The sequence below is a fragment of the Lissotriton helveticus genome, chromosome 5_1 (assembly GCF_964261635.1).
Source record: "Lissotriton helveticus chromosome 5_1, aLisHel1.1, whole genome shotgun sequence".
Classification (NCBI taxonomy): Eukaryota; Metazoa; Chordata; class Amphibia; order Caudata; family Salamandridae; genus Lissotriton; species Lissotriton helveticus.
This window is the reverse complement of record NC_136065.1, coordinates 372,100,677-372,121,106: the sequence shown is the minus strand read 5'-3', so window position 1 is coordinate 372,121,106 and position 20,430 is coordinate 372,100,677.

The following is a 20,430-nucleotide window of genomic DNA, read 5'->3' as shown; positions in this document are numbered from 1 at the left end:
GCCTGTTACTTGAGGGGTTTGCCTGTTATAATAATATTGTACCTAGTCCCGAATTTGGCCGACCTAGCGGGGGATTATCTATATGGATGAAGATCACTGCGGCCAGCAACATAAAACCCTTGGAGACAAATGATGCGAATTTCCAGGCTTTGATTTATACGCAGGGAATTACGTTATGTGTAATAAACTTTTACAATAATGATTTTACATCACTGCCCAATAAGAATTTTATCAATTTATTTGGATTTATTGATGATCTGGTAGATGAGGAAAGGTATGGCAAATTAGATGGAATTTGTCTGGGGGGTGGGGGGATTTTAATGTCCATTTGTATAATAGAACAGACAAGTCTCCTGTCACATCTGTCCGGATAATTCCGTGTTGAAGAGGGGAGGAATTGTCAAGTTATCTATCTACTCGCGATTTGGTTAATGTAATGGACAAAGCAGGATGCGAGTCAGATAAATGTCCATTGCCTACCTATAGAGGTCGTGGTTGTTCTTCTACCATAGATTATGTTTTTATTTCTTCCTCTCTTGAGAATGTTTTAGTCAAGGCTAAAGTATTAGGCACAAGTTACAGCGATCATAACCCAATTTTAATAACTATTAGATTTTTTAACAAATTTAAAAAACGAAAAGAAATAGGGGTGAAAAACCTGGTGGTATCTACTGACAAACTGAAAGTGATTTGGAAGGGCATAGATAACAAAGCCTTACTTGCCCGTACCATAAAACCCTATCCGTCATTAGTGGAGACGTGTTTGTCTAATACATGCTCAGGAACAGAGATAGTCCAGGCTTTTTCTGGGCTATGTGCTGGAATCAAACATGAGATCTCTAAACCTGTCATGAGCCAGGGCAAGAACCCTAGATGGTTTGATGGTACTTGTTCTCAGGCCAATAGGGCTCAGCGCGACGCATTAAATTGCGAACCAAGGGATATGATATTAGTTAGATCACTGAGAGAGCGCTACAAGAAAGCAACTAAATTACATGCAGAGGAGGTATTAAAGGAACGGTGGGACTCCCTTGCTTGCGCCGCTGCTCTCAAAGATGTAACTGGGTTTTGGAAAGAGGTTAAATCAATGCGGTCTATGGGATCGAACATTACTCCCCTAAACTGTAATATACCTAGTAAAGCATGGGAGGAGCACTTTTCAAGAATATATATAGCCCATATAACAAGCACTAATAGTTACCCCCCCAGTTACTAATGTGACAATATCATTAGCTGAGGTTGAAGATGCAATACATCAAAGCGCAGGTAATAAAGCCCCAGGCTCAGATGGTCTGTCAATTGATCTCATTAAATCTGAACCGGATTTCTGGTCCCCTCTTTTATGTAATGTTTTTAATAATTTGACCAATACTCCAACTCCAAAAACCTGGTCAACGAGTATAATTGTGCCCATTTTTAAGAAAGGGGATAGAGCCAACCCTAGCTGCTATCGCCCAATATCCTTGATTGATAATACCTTGAAGATTTTGGGCAGGGTTGTTTTTAATAAGATCAGGAATTGGGCAGAGGACAAGCAAATTTTAAATTGTTGCCAGTTGGGTTTTAGGAGTAGTGTTGGAACTGTTGAACAGTGCCTAAATTTGAGTCTTATATTGGGAAAATATACTGTTGCCAAAAAAGTACCTTTATATTTGGGTTTTATGGACTTAACTTCAGCCTTTGATTTTGTTAACCGTTCACGTTTATGGGAGATTCTTTTAAACTATGGGTTGGACGCTGCACTTGTGCACTTTTTGACGTATTTGCACAGAGATCTGAAAGCACAGGGGAGGATCAATAATGAAGGAGAGGTTTCTAGGGATATTCTAATTGGCAGAGGGGTTAGACAAGGGTGTGTTCTAGCCCCCTTGCTTTCTATTCTTTATATAAATGAATTAAATAATTCCCTGTCTGAATTAACACGTGACATACCGAAAATTAATGGTCAACTTTACCCCGTACTTTTATATGCGGACGATGCGGTCCTTATGGGCCGCACACCAAAAGCACTACACACTTTAATTTTAGGCTTTGTATCTTTTATGGCAGATTTGGGACTTTGCACCAATTTTAAAAAATCTTACATAATGTCTGTGGGCCAAAAAAGCACCATATTAAGCACATAATGTCGGGAAGTGATCTTTAACCCCTTCGGCGCTGATGACAAAGCCAGCTCGTCATCAGCGTTACCTGCGCTGCGCGGATGACGAGCTGGCTTTGTCATAAACAAGCCATTTTTTAATTTCCCGCGTACAGCGGGAAAACGCGGTAGCGCGCAAGCGGTTAAAAAGAACCAGCACTTTCCCTTACTTGGGTTTAGTCTTTTCAGAATCAGGATCATGGCGATCGCATGTAGCTAAAGGTAGAAATAAACTTGGTACGGCAATTAATTCTATCATCAGCCTGCGACAGCCCAAGAAGGCAGAGGTGGTGATACCAGTATTACAGATCTATAAAACCCAATGCCTGCCAACGGCGACTTATGGCGCCGAAGTATGGGGGCATGTAAATTGTAATGGAATACAAATGGAGGAAAATAGATTCTGCAGAAAGATCTTAGGGGCACAAATTTCCTCACCTACCTACATATCTCATAAAGAATTAAATTTACATTATGTGGAGGATTTTATTAAATCCCGACCTGCTTTATTTTGGCTAAAGATATGGCAAAATCCAGCTGCAATTTTAACTCAAGAAATTATCACAGATTGCCTTAAATGTGATAGGGGTAAAAGCACACCCTGGCTTAGTGCAGTGCAAAATAGCCTAGCCAGCGTTCAGCTAGAATATACTTTTCATCTTCCCTTAGCTGCAGACGGTATAAATTTAAAGGCAGTGAGAGGGGCACTATATGATTTATATCGTGAAGAAAGAGGAAACATCGAGTTTTGTAAACCATCAATTATTAGATATATCCCCATACTGAGGTTATCAAGTAACGATTATTATATGCCACAGGACTATCTCAGGAAAAACATTGGAAGATGGAATAGGAGTTTGCTTTTTCGCCTCAGGGATAACAGTATAAAATATTCAATCTGTTTCCCGATTGGTTTTAATAGTAACTTGGAGGAGACATGTTGTCCATGTGGCATTGGTTGCAAACAAACAATGTTACATTTCCTGTTCTCTTGTAAATTTTACGTAAGATATACCAAACAATACTTAATCCCCTATTTTAAGGTAAATGCGATCACTGATTATACTTTGGCATACCAAGAAATAATGCAGCTGGGTTGTGATGACATGATTTTTCGAGTAAGCTCATTTTTGCGAGCAGTGGTACGTTCACGAGCCTCCATGAATGCACCTTGAAACATGCTATACACTTGTCATCGCTTTTTGATTTGAATTTAGCATATATGTGATAGCTTATTCTGCACTTAGTTGGATGTTTACAATTGCTTATTTTGCACTGAGTTCAAAGTTTACAAACTTGCGATTTTTGTACAATAACGCTGTTAGATTTTGTGCTTACTGAAGGTTTACATAGCGTTCACTTGCACTTTATTGCTACGCCTTGCACACTGGTTTTATGTTATTTATTGATTGTAAGACTATTGTCCTATCCCATTTTTAACTCTTTTTGCATTTCTTATTGATGATTGTATGTTATATGTATATTGGCAGTGATGATTTGTACTTTTATGGATATTTTATATCCGAATAAAGACCATTTGACTTGACTTGACTGCTATGGGAAGGCAGGAACAGGCTGGCTTGGCTGGTGGCCACCTCCTGACGTACTCGGGCAAACAACTGAATTGGTTTGGACAGGGTACTTTGGCACAACAATCTGGGTGGGGAGTTGGTCATTTTTTATATTACAGCCACATTTGCCACTCTTTTATTGTTATCCAATGCTACAGAATTAATACTGCATGACAACGATGGGGAGGGACCAGTGGAGATCAGATCATGAAATGTCCACTCTAACACATGCGAATAATGTGCTTACGAATCATTACACAGAATGTGCGGGGACTTGACTCTCCGACTAAATGTTACAATGTACAGGCATAATTCAAATGGCAAAAGCCCAAGTGGTCTTCCTATAGGAGACACCTAACGAGCACAGAGGGTCAGGCCCTGCAAAAGTGGTGGAAGGATAAGGTACATTACACATCCTACTCTGCATTGATGAGGGAAGTACTCATATGAATCCTCCCAGGGGTAGCATACACGCTTTATACTGAAATGGAGGAGAAGAAAAGTGATATATATTACTGGCAGGACAACTAGATGGGAAGTACAGAGTTTTCCTCAATATATATGCACCCAATATATACCATTGCACCTATTTAGAAAAGTTAGCCTTGGTTCTAGCTAAGGTTGCCCACTACCCACTAATTGTGGGAGGAGACTTTAATTGTGTTGCTGACATGAATCTAGATAGATCACACCTACTGCTGCTGGGCGCCACACTGCACTGTTTGGGGGTTTTGGAACTGGGTGGAACGTTGGGAATTAGTGGACACTCTGTCTGTAAGGAATACTCTTGCTATTCGGGGTTGCATTCTCTGTATGTTCGCCTCCATTAGATTCTTTTAACAAAGCATTACAAACAAAAGTGCAAGCAGCAGAATACCTAGCCAGAACACACTCAGACCATGCCTCGTTGATGCCAAACTGTGGTGGGACAACCCTAGGCCTCAAACACCAGGCTGGAGGCTCAATATATCGTTATTGGAAGACCCAGTGTTCTGTGACACCATTAGTGAACCCATCAATAACTACATCAATGAGAATGAGGGGAGAGCAACCTCTTGCTTGTGGGATTGGGAAGCCTTCAAAGAGGTCCTGTGTGGACAATGCACGGCAACAATGTGCTGGGTCTGTGCACAATTATTGGCAGATATCGTGAAACAGGAGGAGGTACTCCATAAACTGCAGAAAACCATGAGCGAGAAACCTACCACTTAATCCAGGCTGTGGGAAGAGCGTGAGTCAGTGTTGACCCTAACAGAAAGGCTGTGGAGCTATGACTGTCACTCGTAACCTTGACAAGGCACAGTATGAGCGCGATAAAACGGGCAGACTCCTAGCATTGCTGGCCAACCCTGATAAACGGGGCACCCAAATACTAAGCATCAAGAATACACGCCATGAGGTGGTACCCTCGCAGGTAGAAATACATAATTCCTTTTTAGGTCTCGGCCTAGTGTTACACTGAGCAGAAGTGTTCGCGCAGCCAAGATTTTATGTTTTGCAGTATGGGGGCTTGAACCCGCCCCTCTTCTCCATTGGCTGGCTTCCTAAACGGAGGCCAGCCATTGGAGGAGAGGGGCGTCACTCCGTTCAAGCCCCGTATTTTTGGGATTGAGGGGTGTGTTTTTTCATTTCTTTCCGTTTACTTTCTCTCCTCTTACCATTGGCTGGAATTTTACCTTCCAGCCAATGGGAAGAGGAGAGAATGAAAAACACGCCCCTTAATCCCAAAATGACTCTGCCTTCCTCCGAGGCATTTCTGCTTTGCCTCGGAGGAAGATGGTGGTGTTTTGGTGCCACAAGTATCTTGCAAATTCAGAACAATCCGACCTTCCCCGACGCATCAAATAGTTGTTGGCTTCTACGATCCTTCGTCGTTTTATACATTTGGCTTCTTTTCGGCTTTTTTTTTTGTTTGCAACTAGACCTGCCGGTGCCTCCTTCCTGTTGAGGCATGCAAGCCTCGCTCAAAGGATCACTTTAAACAGAAATATGAAGCGCCAAACTCATTACCTAAAAGTTCCACTGCCACTAACCTGAAAATATTTTTTAACCAGTTCTCGTCGTTTTATACATTTGGCTTCTTTTCGGCTTTTTTTTGTTTGTTTGCAGCTAGACCTGTCGGCGCCTCCTTCCTGTTCATTGGAGGCTAGGCGCGCGGTGATTGCGTAGAATCCAGAAGTATTTGGAATATTGGAGAACTAAACACTGGAGAGCGAAGATACCGAGGCATGGGCGGGGCTGTCTTGGTCAGATGGAGCGGTTATGACGGGTGCCGGGTCGATGTAAGTTGCGATCGGGTTGACCAAAGTAGTCCTCAGATCTAGGGACTTGGTTGATCTGGTGGTTTCTTTCAGCGGGTCGGGCTTTATAAGAGTTGATGTCTGAAGGGGGTAAGGTTGAGGGTCTGTTTTCAGATAGAAGGCTTGTGTGTTGCCAGACCTCTTTATGTTCTTAGATTTCTATGTGAGTAGCATAGCCAAATCTGTTTTTTTCTTTGCCTTTTTTAGACTAGTTCTAATTTTTTAGTCGTGAACAGGAGCACAGATCGCAGAATGGACTGAATGAACAAACTCCTTATACATAAGAATGGGACACCTGCGAGCTCGGTGTGACCCAGTGCGCCTAAGTAACTGTCACGTCAAATGACTTAACGGCATCAGTTTCAACGAGCCTGTTAAATGCTGCTAGCTTTTTAGCCACAACTATTTGTGGCCTTTGTTTTCTGTATATCATCGTCCGAACAGACCTGCTAGTATCAGTTTGCAAAGTGCTGTTAAAAAAACACGAATGGCTGAGGGTATCACGCGTGACAGACAATGCGGATAAAGCCATTTGTAATTTGGGGCAGGTGTTTGCATGTCCTGCGTAGGGTCATCTAACACCCTGGACTCAGATGGGCATTGTTACGATGAAAAGGTACAAATGGGTTTGGCCTTCTTCAAATCCCGTCACTGTCTCTCTAACCGTCCCCTGTAGATTCTACCACACTTGTCATACATTCTTTAATACATCATCTCACATTTTGGGAGGGATTTTACATACCACAACAGGGGCTGACATCTGATGCAAGTCAACACCAAGTGGCCAAGGTAGCACAAGCCAATTGTGCCATATTCTACACTATACATGTAGACACTAGGCTTGGCATAGCGGCACATGGCAAGGCACATTGGTGTTTCAACCCATCCCCCACACCCCATCCCTCCATTTTCTCCTTGATCCCTCGATGGACATAGGGGCATCAATCAATCAATCAATAATAATTTTATTTGATTCAGACCCCTAACTCAGGTCAACAAATAACATTACATAAAAAAGATGTTAGATTATATTTTTAAAAGCGATTTTAGAAAACTTTTTATAACAAAAAACAGGTTAAAATAGTTTGTGGCTCTGTGTGTATGTGTGGCTCTGTGTGTGGCTCTGTGTGTGTGTCTGTGTGTGTGTGTGTGGCTCTGTGTGTGTAGCTCTGTGTGTGTGGCTCTCTGTGTGTGTGTGTGTGTGTTGGGCTCTGTGTGTGTTGGGCTCTGTGTGTGTGTTGGGTTCTGTGTGTGTGTGTGTGTGTGTTGGGCTCTGTGTGTGTGTGTTGGGCTCTGTGTGTGTGTGTGGCTGTGTGTGTGTGTGTGGCTGTGTGTGTGTGTGTGGCTCTGTGTGTGTGTGGCTCTGTGTGGGTGTGGCTCTGTGTGTGTGTGTGTGGCTCTCTGTGTGTGTGTGTGGCTGTGTGTGTGTGTGGCTCTGTGTGTGTATGTGTGGCTCTGTGTGTGTGTGTGTGTGTGGCTCTGTGTGTGTGTGTGGCTCTGTGTGTGTGGCTCTGTGTGTGTGTGGTTCTGTGTGTGGCTCTGTGTGTGGCTCTGTGTGTGTGTGTGTGGGGGGCTCTGTGTGTGTGTGTGGCTCTGTCTCTTTGTGTCTGGCTCTGTGTGTGTGTGCGTGTGGCTCTGTCGCTGTGTGTCTGGCTCTGTGTGTGTGGGTGCGTGTGGCTCTGTGTGTGTGGGTGCGTGTGGCTCTGTCTCTGTGTGTGTGTGGGTGCAAATGCAATAGGTCTCGCATTTGCGAGAGATTAAGCGCTTGGCATTGTAAATGACAATGCCATTTATTTATGTTTTAAAAACAAAAATGTCATGAGCAATGCCAATAGCTCTAACTTTAACAAGGACGAGGCCATTGCATTGTAAATGCTTGTGTAATATTACACACATCTATACATGCAGGAAAAGTGGCGAGCACAATTAATCCATACCTGTGTTATTGATGCAAAATTGGTGCGTCCTCCGGTAACAGAGATAGAACCACGGGGTGTAGCTATCTCAGAGCAAGAAGTGAGAGAGGGTGATCCGGGCTATGGCATGGGGGAAAGTGTCAAACACAGCTTCCGGGGGAGTTTTATGTGGTTTATGCAGACCACCTCATCCTAGACTAACCAAACTATTTAACACTGCTAGGGTCGCTGGGGAACTCCCAAGCAGTATGAGTTAAGGGCTGGTGATGACATTGCCCAAATCAGGGTGAAAAAATTCGGACGCTGGGTCGTACAGATAGCTCTCCCAATTAAATGTTAACCATAAAATTCTTAGCCGTATACTAGCTGATAGGGTGATGCCCAGCATACAAAAGCTGATCCACTCAGATCAGGCAGCGTTTAGTCCCACACATGTGACCTTTCAAAATATACGATAAATAATACACATAATTGATCACTCTGCGGCACTCCCTGAGTCGGCACTCACATTGGAAATAGATATTGAAAAGGCCTTCAACTCACTGTCTTGGAGTTACTGTATGTTGTGATAGCTGGCATGTATCTGGTCACTACAACCACACAATGGTGGTGGGGCTAACAGATTCTGAGACGCACAAAGGCCTGCATCTATGAGATTTCCGGAAAGTGACATGCAAGTCACTACTATACAAGGCACTGCAGGAACAGGCTAAAGCAGGGTTGGGTCTGCTAAGAGAACACTTGGGACAAGACCTGAGTGGCCAGGTAAGTGACACAGACTGAACAAAAATACTGATGCACACACAAACTGTATCCCGCACAGCACATTTTAAATTAATTCTTATATTACTACCTCCACAGAATATACACAACACCAAAACGAGTAAACCTACTGCACGAAACACCCTAGATGCGGCAAAAGCAATGCTGCATTTATGCATATGGTGTGAGAATGTCTGGCTTTACAGTCCATGGCAACTTGGAGGGAGGGAGAACATGGGTCAGCAAGTGTGATATGGATGTTGGCAAAACTCCATAAAATACATGTTTTTTTCTTTTTTTTAAAGGCATAGGGTTTCATTTCCTTCTTGTTGTTGGGAGCAAGGGCTTTCTTAATGCTACCACCTTATTTATTTGGGGCTTTATGCCATCCTGAGAGATGGTTAACCCTGAAATAGTCAACAAACGTACACAAATGCACCATTTCACCTCCTTGAGGCCCTGACGCCCTGGCTCTGCTGTGCGGGTCTATAGGCTAGAATACCATCTTGGGAACTATGTTGGGGACTCCCCTAAGAAATGCTGTACAATTCACTGGAATACACCAACAGCAGAAGACATCGCAAAAACATTCTTCCAAAACAATAAGCTCTCAATTGCATTATAAGGGAGGTTAACAGTCTGGGTGAAATTCCACTTGGTAGGACTCAGATAAGTTTAGAACACAGAAGTGATTTGCATTACCTATAGAGCTAATGATCTCGTGAAGTGTGTGAAGTGGGTGCCTGTCAACCCAAATGTTCCAATTGAGATCTCTAAGATCAACACATAGCCCTAGATCTTGCCCTCCGGCTTTGGTGGCCATGGCAATAGGCTTTAACCACTCAGAATTCTCTATTTGTTCAAAGACACCCATGCCCATTAGCCTATCAAGATCCACTTTGGCTCAAACAGCAGATGGAGAATGGGGTAGCACTTATGAGATATAAACTTGACATTTCACTTTAAGTTTAATCAGGTGTTGGTAGTTTGTAAGCAGACCCAATTCGACAGTGAAGATACCAGGTAACTCCCTGCATACATCTTCCCCACAAGTGGAAATATCAACCAAAAAACACCGGTTCAATATTGCTGGCCTTCTGTTTGATGCTTAATTGTTTTTGGTTTTATAAAACTAATGGTCACAAAAAGATCCCTTTGGACAAAGAAGTGGACGATTTTATTTCTATTAAAACCTTTCTTCATCAACCCCTATCTACAAGTGAGAAAATATTTGTGTCAGCTTTCTTGTGAAGACCAATCGAAAGAATAAAAGCTGAAAAAACCACAGTCACGACACAAAAGACTCTTTCTAGTTTGGTATACTCATTGTCATATATCGAACTTACATCCAGTACAACAATTTTGTTTACTTTTTTGTAGGTTTTATACATGTTTTTTTTTCATTAAGCTGCCCCTAACATATACAGAACATACAATAAATCAAAAGACATATACATTGTGAGGATACAATAATCCCAGTGTTCACACATACAAAACATAAGAAGATGAAAACAGATAATGGCTGATGTATCAAAATCAAGGTTCAAACAATCCTTTATCTTTGTTTTCGGTTTTAGGATAGCTGATGCAGGACATTAAACAATGCTGTTGACGTTTTGACCCTATAATTATGTGTTAATAACTATGCATCACAGTGGGTCTTCCTCAGGACTAAAATGCTGACAAAACCATGGGACAGTCTTCAAGGGATGAAATTCAAAAGAGAACAACCAATCGGCTTGTGTGCCGCCAAAGGATCAACATCAATGTATGTATAGTATCACCATCGACCCCAGCCGGGGTTCTCTTGAAACTGAAGGGAATATAATTAACCCACAATTCCTTTTGTGTGGTTCCCTGTTTGAACAATGTCTGATTGCTTCCAGTAGATGCCAGGTGCAGGCACATGCTTGCCCCCGTCGCTCCACCACATCAACCATGACGGAGCAGCAGGGGCAAGCCCGCAATGCCCATGCAATATTATCACAATCCCTCAAAGATGATCCTTGGATCCACAACAATAAATCTTTTGCTCGGTCCTGGTAGTGTGGCAAATAGTAATTGAGATTACTCAATAGAAATCTGACATACATATAACCGGAGTTATGGATTTTCAAAGCAATGGAATAGAAGTGCAATAATACAGCTGTAATTTAACATTGTAGTCAATGGCAAAAACTACTTGTGACAATCAGTCACTTAGAGGTCGATTTGTGTTCCACCGTTGCAGGGTAGAGGTGGGGGGAGAGAGGAGGGGGCCAGGACCAGACGACAACAATCAGTTTTATTTTACCTGACCTGTGGAGCCTGAGTGCAGTGGTTGTCGTGGGTGTCAGAGGCCCTAAAAAGGATGCGCTGTAAAGCTTATTTTCCCAGAGAAACGGTGCAGCCAGAAAGGGGATGCAAAATCACAAGAGGGGTGTTGTTGCTTATGTTGAATACCCTATTAATACAGCCTTAAGTTAAGTGGTCGGTTACCGGACTGGTGACCAACAAGCAGTAAAAGTAACATAAAGGAACTTTGACATTTGGAGTTCCAGGGGAGTGCGGTAGTGGCTTGAACCTTTGGTGAAACTAAGGCAGACTACAACTCCCACAGTGCACTACAATATTTAACTTTGGCTTATCCCTCAGACTGCCCGATTGCCAGCGATTCTTTGGATCGTGGGCGTCGCTTTACCTGCACTTTGCAGGGGACTGCTTCCTCCAGGGCATGGGTCCCTCCCTTCCTTCGGGAGTGTCGAGTTTTAGCCAAGTACAAGGGTTGTTCACTCAGGTTCAAGTCTGTTGCCTCAGGGACACAATATCCCGCTTCTACTTAGTGCTGGTGGGCAAAGTCCTGTTATAGGAAAATTGAGATTCTGGTCATGGGGGTCTCTTAAATCATGGATTTAAGGGAGTTAGGGGTGTGGGAGCTAGGACCCAATGGATAGCTAGTCCCTTACAGCTAATCCGCTCCGGAGGTGACCCACCCGATGGTGTAGGTCACCTTGTCTACTCAGAGCCCACTATTTCTGCCCTCCTAAAGATGTCAGAAATTAACTTTAGGTGTACAGATGCGGCTGCTCACCGTGGAGGTGTGGCCAGTCTTCCTGGAGGTGTACACCTCCTACATACCTAATTTCCAGCCTTGCCAGGGTCCAAGCATGGCTGAGGCAAGGGAAGGGCGGTGTCCTCCTCAAGGGCACTGTCCAGATGCATATCAGTGGCAGTGCAGCCTTTGATGTTCAACGCTCTGTGTCACTTTTCTAGCCCACTTGGCTGCAAGGAGGTGTGACCTCTTTCCTGCCTAAGCCTTTGTTTGGAATCCTAGAAGTGCTGACACTGCATGGCAGGAAGTCAGAAGACAGTCTTGGTGGCAGCTGGGGAAGGAAAACCCGGACCGGCCAGCCATAGCACGTTACATAGGGCAACCGCTAGGTAGCCACTAGGCCTGGGCGGTGAACTTCGCTCCGTTAGTGGAGTTTTCTGCACTCCGCGGAGCTCGCGGAGTGCAGAAAACTCCGCTCCGTGATGTGCAGCACAGTTATTTTCCCACTCGCAACGGTAAGTTCATGATCGCGAATGGTAAGAATTTCTACCCGAGCAGCAGGAATACCAGCACAAACTGCAGTTCGCACTGCACTCCCCCACTCGCGGAACTTCGCAGAGTTTTTTGGTAACTTCGCAGAGTTCTGCGTAGCAAAACCCTGCAAACTACACCATTGACATCATCCATGTCAGGGGAGAATAGGCAAGTTGTTTAACACCAAACTAAACATAGTTAGGTGGTATTATAATGGAGCTAGCAACCCGGATGTGACTGGGTGCAAGTCTCATGTTATCCTATGGACTGCCTATCACTTATAGTTAGGCTCCCAGTTTTATGGTATTTATGTTTTTGCCATTTCTGTCTGTATTTATCCATATTTCTTTTTTGCTAATTTTATCTGTATTTATCCGTATTCCTTTTGGGTTTTGTGGAAAATGAAGCTGAAATTAGTATATTTCCACATTTATTCAACCAAATAAATATGCACTCTTGCTTGAATGTCTGCCAGGTCTCAAAGCTGTGAACACTCACAGAACATAAATCAGTGCACTTATATGAAAATATGTACATCTCAGTATCAACCTTGTGCATATCTACTGCTGTTAAAACATCTTTACTAAAATGTCCTTATTATTTAACCCCCTTGTCTATTAATCCACACATCTATTGGCCTGGTAGTCATGGCAAACAATTTTGAGAATTACTCACAAAGCAACCCAATTTTTGTTTTTATCCACATTTAAAAATTAATACAGACAAGAAAATTAATGTTTTCTGTCAGTATTTATTTGTAAAAATCAGTGAAAACAGGGAGCCTTACGTATAGTGTACTTTAATGGTAAAGCAGGTATAGAGACATATAAGCTTGCACGTACATGTCTACATTCTTAGTATACTGCACCCTGCCTCCTTGGCATAAGAGACCTTCTATAGAGGTGACTGACATATTCTTAAAAGCACTGTTATGTCACACTTGGTGAGGGAAAAGTCGAAATGGAGCAGTGAACACTGTCCCTGCAGTCTGCAATGGCAGGCCTGCTGCCATCTTTTTACTTGGGCCGCTCAGGGTGGAACAACCAGTGCTGCAGGCCCTGAGTATCCCCTTTAGCGCCAATGCCCTGGGTACCACAGTACCACTTACCAGGGACTTACAAGGGAGGTATGTTCTCTTTCAATTTGGGATGCCAATTACACATCACTTCTAGGGAGAAAGCACTGGCACAAGAACCTAGTTAGCAGGCTTCAGTGCACTGTCAGAGTCTAAAACCAGCATCTAGTAGTACAAATGGGGGGCAAAAAGTGGAGGGAAATCTGCAAAAAGCCCAGTCTTCTTTCATACACCAAATGGATTGGTACGGGGTAGAGCAGAAGGTTCCTTTAAAATCTCAAAAATGTTCTAGGAGCAAACCCACTGTCCCTTGGCATTCTGATAAGATACGATCTGAGCAGAACTTCTGTCATAGACCGGACCAGAAATGGAGAAAAAATTATGATCCTGGTGAGAAAAGTAGATACAATCAATGTATCAGGGACTATAAAACTATCATTTTAACTGAAAAATCTATTGATTATACTAGGAAAATTGAATCAGTACAAAATTCTACTATCGAACTTTTTGGAACAGTTAATTCTCTGGCAAATCTTAACAATAAAGGTACATTTTTTTTTTGTCCTCATAAATGACACAGGCCCAAGATCAAAGCTGGGAGCGAACTGGGCTGAAGCGATGTTAGTAATAGCTTAGTCTCCTTTTAGGGCCTCCTTCAAACCATTTGTGAGGGAAGTTTTGTTCGATGTTGCCAGCCTCCTCAATTTTTGAAGTGCGATGTAATATATCATTCAGAATTTGCAAGCAGTGGATCCCACATTTTTATCCTTTTAACCTACAAATATGTCTAGTGTAAGACACCCACTCAAGTGTAGATAGAGCATTGTGAGAGACCCATTTCGTGCAGATTTCCCTGCATGCAATTATTATCAGAATAAAAAGAAGTTGAGCCTGAACTTTCCTCAACTTGTGATTGTTCCCAGCACCAAGTAGAATCCCAAAGATAACCAACTGAAGGCTTACCTCTACATTGCCTCCAAATAATCTTGACAGAAATTGACCTACTACTTGCCAGAAGAGTTGGATTCCCGCACACTGCCATAGTAGATAGACGCCATCTGCATTTTCAAGCGTACACTTAGGGCAAAGTCTCTTCTTGCTTCCACCCCTCTTTGAAAACCTCTTCGGGGACCAGTACGCTCTGTGTATTGTAAACAGATGATTCCTCCTCAGAGGTGCAGATCTCACCGTAAACCAGTGTTGCCACAGATACTTGCCACAAACTTTGAATATCTGGCTCTGGGAGGTAAATCTTTCATATCTCCTCTGGCAAAGTTAGGGGGCTGTCCTCTACTTCAACCAGCATCCAGTACCATTTGGGCACCTCCTTCACATATTTCTGGTCCGTCAATAACTCTCCCTCCCACTCTATTTCCAGCCCGACCTGCCGTTGGCTGTGGGACCAGTTTGTTAATTGATATTTAAACCCTGATAGAGTGAAGTTAGTGTTTGCTGCTAAAGTACCCCATGATACCAGAAAATCTTGATCAAAGAGCTGCTCGCATTTTTTCAGACCCTCTGTTGATAAAGGCATGGCTAGGGCATCTAAAAAGCATTCAGCTGTCCCGGTGAGTTCCATATCGGGGCTTTGCAGCTGTAATACGGAATTCTAAGAATCCGCCTGACTTGAACCCATAGTCTACAGGCCGCTAGTAAGACCTTGAATTTGATCTTTTAAAAAATGTGGGATGACCATATTCAAATAAGAACAAGATGCCTTCTTCCGGAAGTTTTTTTTGTTAAAAACCCTTAGGGGATGAGGAATTTTTTGCATGTTGTCCATTAAGAGGTGTGTAACCTCTTTCAGGAAGAAGGCCCAATGGTATAGTTGTAAATCCGATAGTGCAGTCTATTTTCTTTTTACGCAGTTTTTTCCAGGCTACCCGAACAGCTTTATTCTTCCATTTAAAACTACTTAGGTTCCCTTGTAACATCCTGAACCACTCAGTTTTAAAATGTATTGGTACAGTATTAAATATAAAGGTAAACTTGGGGAGAATTATAATTTTGTCTAAGTTCCCCAAAATCGATAGAGGCAGGTACCTCCACAAGTCCAGTAATTTCTTAGACTCCAAATAAATTCTGTTAAAGTTAATGAAAGCCATCTTGTCCCGGTCTTTAACTATTCTTACGCTGAGGTATCTGATCTCCAACTTTTCTAGTGTTGAGTCAACTGGGCCATTCCAAGTCATGGTTTCTGTTTTAGGGCACCACTCCAATCATAAACAATCAGTTCAAATTTCTCAGAGTCCAAATCCAAATTTAGAAGTCTCGATATTTTCTCAGTTCATTTTTTATTATTTTCTTATACTCAAAAGAACCAACATGGCTGATGGTTCTTTTGAGTATAAGAAAATAATAAAAAATGAACTGAGAAAATATCGAGACTTCTAAATTTGGATTTGGACTCTGAGAAATTTGAACTGATTGTTTATGATTGGAGTGGTGCCCTAAACTGGATGACAAACATTTTGGATTCACGTTTTACGTGAGGTGCCCCTGGACAGAGGGTACCGTTTTTTTCAAGTGGCACACTGGACTTACTTTTTGAATTACTTATCATTTTTGGTTGATACGAGTTTGGTGCTATATCTTGGTGCTATATCCACTGTCCATTTTTATGGTTTGATGGTTTCTGTTTTATCCTCGTTTACTATGTATCCAGAGATTTTCCCAAAGGTCTCTGTTAGTTCCATTATGAGTGGAAGTGATACATCCCTATTGCATGTATAGATTAAGAAGTTGTCAGCATATACCGCTTCTTTTTTAATCCAGTCCAGATATTTAAAAGGGAGAATTTTCTGTTCTGACCGGATTCTTCTAGCCAGAGGTTCTATGTGTATGTTAAAAAGTAAAGGCAGGGGGCGTGGCCAAGATGGCGGTGTGAGCGGAGGGACGGCTCCGGAGCTCCCGCTGTCGGCCTATTATAGCACCGGCTATCGGGCCGATCCAGCAGCAGTCGGCCTGAGCATTTGCAGCGACTTTGATCCCGAACCCCGTGAGCGACTTTCCGGATCGGAGGTGGCTGCTGCGGTGAAGTTTGCTGCCCACGACCAAGCACCGGTCGGTCTTGCGGCCGCGCTAGAGAGGAGAGGCCCAGACGCAGAGGCCAGCGGCGAGACTCCCGAGGGGTAAGGCGACGGACCCAGTGGATCAGTGCGCATTGGTGCGGACACCGGAGCTTCAGTGTTGGCAGCGGCGGCCCGGAGGGCTGTGGTCTGACGGTCCCCTCGCAGTTGAGGTCTGGAGTGACGCGGGGGAGCCGGGCCTGGGCCGCCATCTTGTGGTGAGCACGCCGTCCCTGAGCCGACGGAGCTGGGAGCACGGACCGGCGGAGCTCCGGCAGACAGGAGAGGAGCCCCGTAGCAGTGAGGTGGAAGCTGGTCTGCTCAACCTCCCCCCGACGAGAGTGGCACAGTGAGAGGCGCGACCTGGGACATTAGCGTGGTGCGAGGCCGCAAAGGACGACTTGCGCAGCTGAGGCTTCCCGCTTGGCCTGCCTGGCATCGATGGAGGTTGGTGGCGGCGCCGACGATCTGCAGTGTGCCAGTGAGTGGAGCCGCGGATTTGCCGGCTGCTCCGGGAGAGCGACAGCGGCTGGCGGGACAGGAGTACGAGGCGGTGAGCATCTTGGTGCCTCTTTGGTGGCAAACATGGGGCTGGATGACTGAAGGTGCGGGAATGAGCTGGTTGCCCAGCCTGGCTCACACGCAACGACTTATATTGGCGGGCCCATCGAGGCCCGCCAATTTTCTCATTTCGAGCCACCAGCAGTCGACCAGGTCCACTGTGGATATTGGGGCGAAGCGGGCTGGAGAGCACGCTGGACACGTAGGTGCTGTAGCACTTGGAGCACACAATCTCCATTTCCAGAGGGCGGAAGGATAAGACTGTGAAGGATCTGTTTGCTAAGGTCCAGGCGAGTCAGCAGTTCAACGCTATGGCTTCAAATTCAAACCCAATCCGCCTCGAAGCAGGGGACCGGATCAGAGCCAATCACCAAAGCCTTTATGGAGCCACTGTTTATGTCATTGAGAGAGGACATCCACACATTAGAGAAGGAGTTCACTGAGGAAATTATGGAGGTTGCAGGGATGTGGACGGAATAGGCGATCGTGTCGCGGAGCTTGAGATTAAGAGTGACGAGAAAGGACACCGAAATAGCGGCACTGCAACAGGAAATCCTCCGGATACATGACCAACAGGTCAACCTTTAGACCCATCTTGAGGACCTGGAGAATTGTTCCCGGCGACACAATGTTAGGATTCGGGGAGTGAAGCTGACCGACAAGACGAAGGATCGGTTTCGATTCACAAGGGAACTCTTCAATCACATTCTGGGACGTCCTCTGGAGTCAGAGCTCTGACATGACAGAGGGCACAGGGTGGGCCCACGCGGGCTTCTTCGGTTCCGCCGCCAGACATCCTGGCCTGTGTACAGGAATATCGCACCAAGGAAGAGATCCTCCAGAAAGCCAGGCAGAGGCATCCACTGTCCTTCCAAGGCCAGTCACCGGTTCTGTTTCAGGACTTATCAGCCCTCACGTTGCAAAAACGTAGAACCTTCAAGCCTGTCATGACCCATCTACAACAACGTGACATCTCTTACAGCTGGGGCCACCCGTTCCGCTTAGTGTTTAAACTGGACAACAAACTTTATCAGCTGCGATCTTTGTCGGAAGCCTGCCGTTTGCTGGGCATTGACCCGCCTACTGAGGAGGGCGACTCGACGAGCCATACCGTGGATACAGACGACTCTAGGCCCGATGGCGTCAGTAGGGCAGGCGCCGCCGAGTGAAGAAACCCCCAGCAGCTGAGATCGTGGAGGGCCAGCGGGCCGCAGTGGAGACGGTCGCATTGGATCAGAACTCGTCTCCAACCGGCTGACTTTTATGATTTTCTAAGGCCAAATGTTTGCTTGTTATGTTTCTCAGGCCATTGGCGGGAAGGGGGCTGTTGAGAGTTAGACGAATTACCCCGATTCACTATACTTCCAATTACCTACGGATGATTGGACACTATGATTGTGCTTACCTTGTTTCGTTTTGGGGATTTTCTTTGGGGTGGGGAAGTTGTGGGGGGGGGGGGATCCGATGTTCTAAGTCCACCGAGCGCTAGAGGTTGCGGTAGGTGCCCCCAGTCTAGGCATTCCAGGGAAGAGCGACACCCGAGGTCCAGGGCATTCTTCCGCTAGTGTGCTCCTTTAGCTTCTCATGACCCTATCCGAGTAGATGCCAGTTGCAGAGCTTAAAGTCCTTACGTTAAATGTGAGAGGGTTGAATAATCCAGTAAAGCGCAAGGCAGTTCTCTCACGCCTAGAGCACTCCCAGGCTGATATCTGCCTCCTACAGGAGACACACCTGCTGCAGACAGATTGCCTCCACCTTCGGTCCCTGAAGTTCCCACTACAGTTTTTCTCTTCCAGCACCACAAAGACTGCAGGAGTCGCCGTTTTGGTTGCTCAGCGATTCAGGGATAAGGTACTGCACAAAGGGTTGGAGATTAAGGGAAGGTTTTTGACCTATAGGTTCTCCTTGGGTGCTTCCACATTTACTATTGGGTCAGTCTACGCCCCCAGTGAAGGTCAGGAAAAGTTCTTTCACTCAGCCATCACTGAAGCTTCCAACACACCGGACAGCCACATTCTGTTGGGGGGAGATTTAAATTTGCTCTTTGACAACACTATAGCAAGATCATGCAAACGCACTTCCCGATCAGGTACTTTCTCATCGGAGGGATTGTCAAGCTTGCGCGAGTTAGGTTTCATGGATTTATGGTGCAGCTTCGACCCCCAGAGTCGGGAATACTCCTATTATTCTAGTGCACACAAAACATATGCCCGCTTAGATTACCTGCTAGCTTCGTCATCCGTGCATGCGCTGGCGACTGTGGTAGAAATAGGGACTGCTTCCCTATCGGATCATGCACCAGTGACAGTTGTCCTCTCCCTTCCACCAACCCAGCGCAAGATACGGACCTGGCGCCTTCGGGAGACATTATTACACCGCAAGGAAGTGGTCACACGGACACAGCATGTTATCACTGACTAGCTTTCTCACAATAGCAATACAGACACCACACTTGCGACACAATGGGCAGAGTTGAAAGCCGTCATAACGGGAGAGTTTATAGCAATTTCGGCCGCAGATAATGTCAAACGCGCACGTAAGCGGGAGGAACTCACTCAGCAGACTAAGGAACTGGAGCAAATGCACCAGAGAACGGGGGCCCCTCAAATATGGAGGCAACTTAAAGTGGTTCGGCAACAACTAGCGGCTATAGATTAGGATCGGGCGGAATTCGCGGCTCTGTGGCTAAGGCACGCATTTTACACTAGTGGAGATAGGTGTGGGCGCTTATTAGCCCATAAGCTGCGCAAAACTAGACAACACCACAGCATGCAGGACATTCTCTGGAGGGACGGTGGGCGCGTCACGGAGGATACCGATATCGCTTGTGCCTTTAGCGAATTCTACGCTGACCTCTACGCCGGGTCCCCAGTGGGGGACTTAGCCAGAGAGGCCTTTCTTGACTCAGTTTCCCTCCCAGCCCTTACTATAGATCAGGCGGAACATCTCGAGCGTGACATTCGGCCGGAAGAGGTTATCGCCCCCATCTCACGCCTTAAATTGGCAAAAACGCCTGGGCCAGATGGTTTCCCTGCGAGCTTCTATGACATTTTGTGCACCGGTCGCTCCCCTCCTTACGTGCCTTTTTAATTCCTTCTCAGAACCCGGGGCGATCCCAGGGGACATTTTGGAGGCTTCTATTGCAGTGATTCCTAAGCCGGGGAAGGATTGGTCGCAGTGCGGGGCATACCGCCCTATCTCTCTCCTTAATGTTGATCTTACACTATACACTGGAATTTTGGCTCCTCGCCTTGCGCATCACATGGGAGGCCTAGTCGACCTGGATCAGGTTGGTTTTATCCCAGAGCACCAAACCTCTGATAATACTAAGCGGACCTTACATCTTATCGAGAAAGCTATGCGTACGAAGGGGGAATTCATGATGCTGGCTATCGATGCCGAGAAAGCGTTCAATAGGGTCCATTGGCCCTATTTGGAGAAGGTGGGGGTGGGCGTGAAGTTCCTTACATAC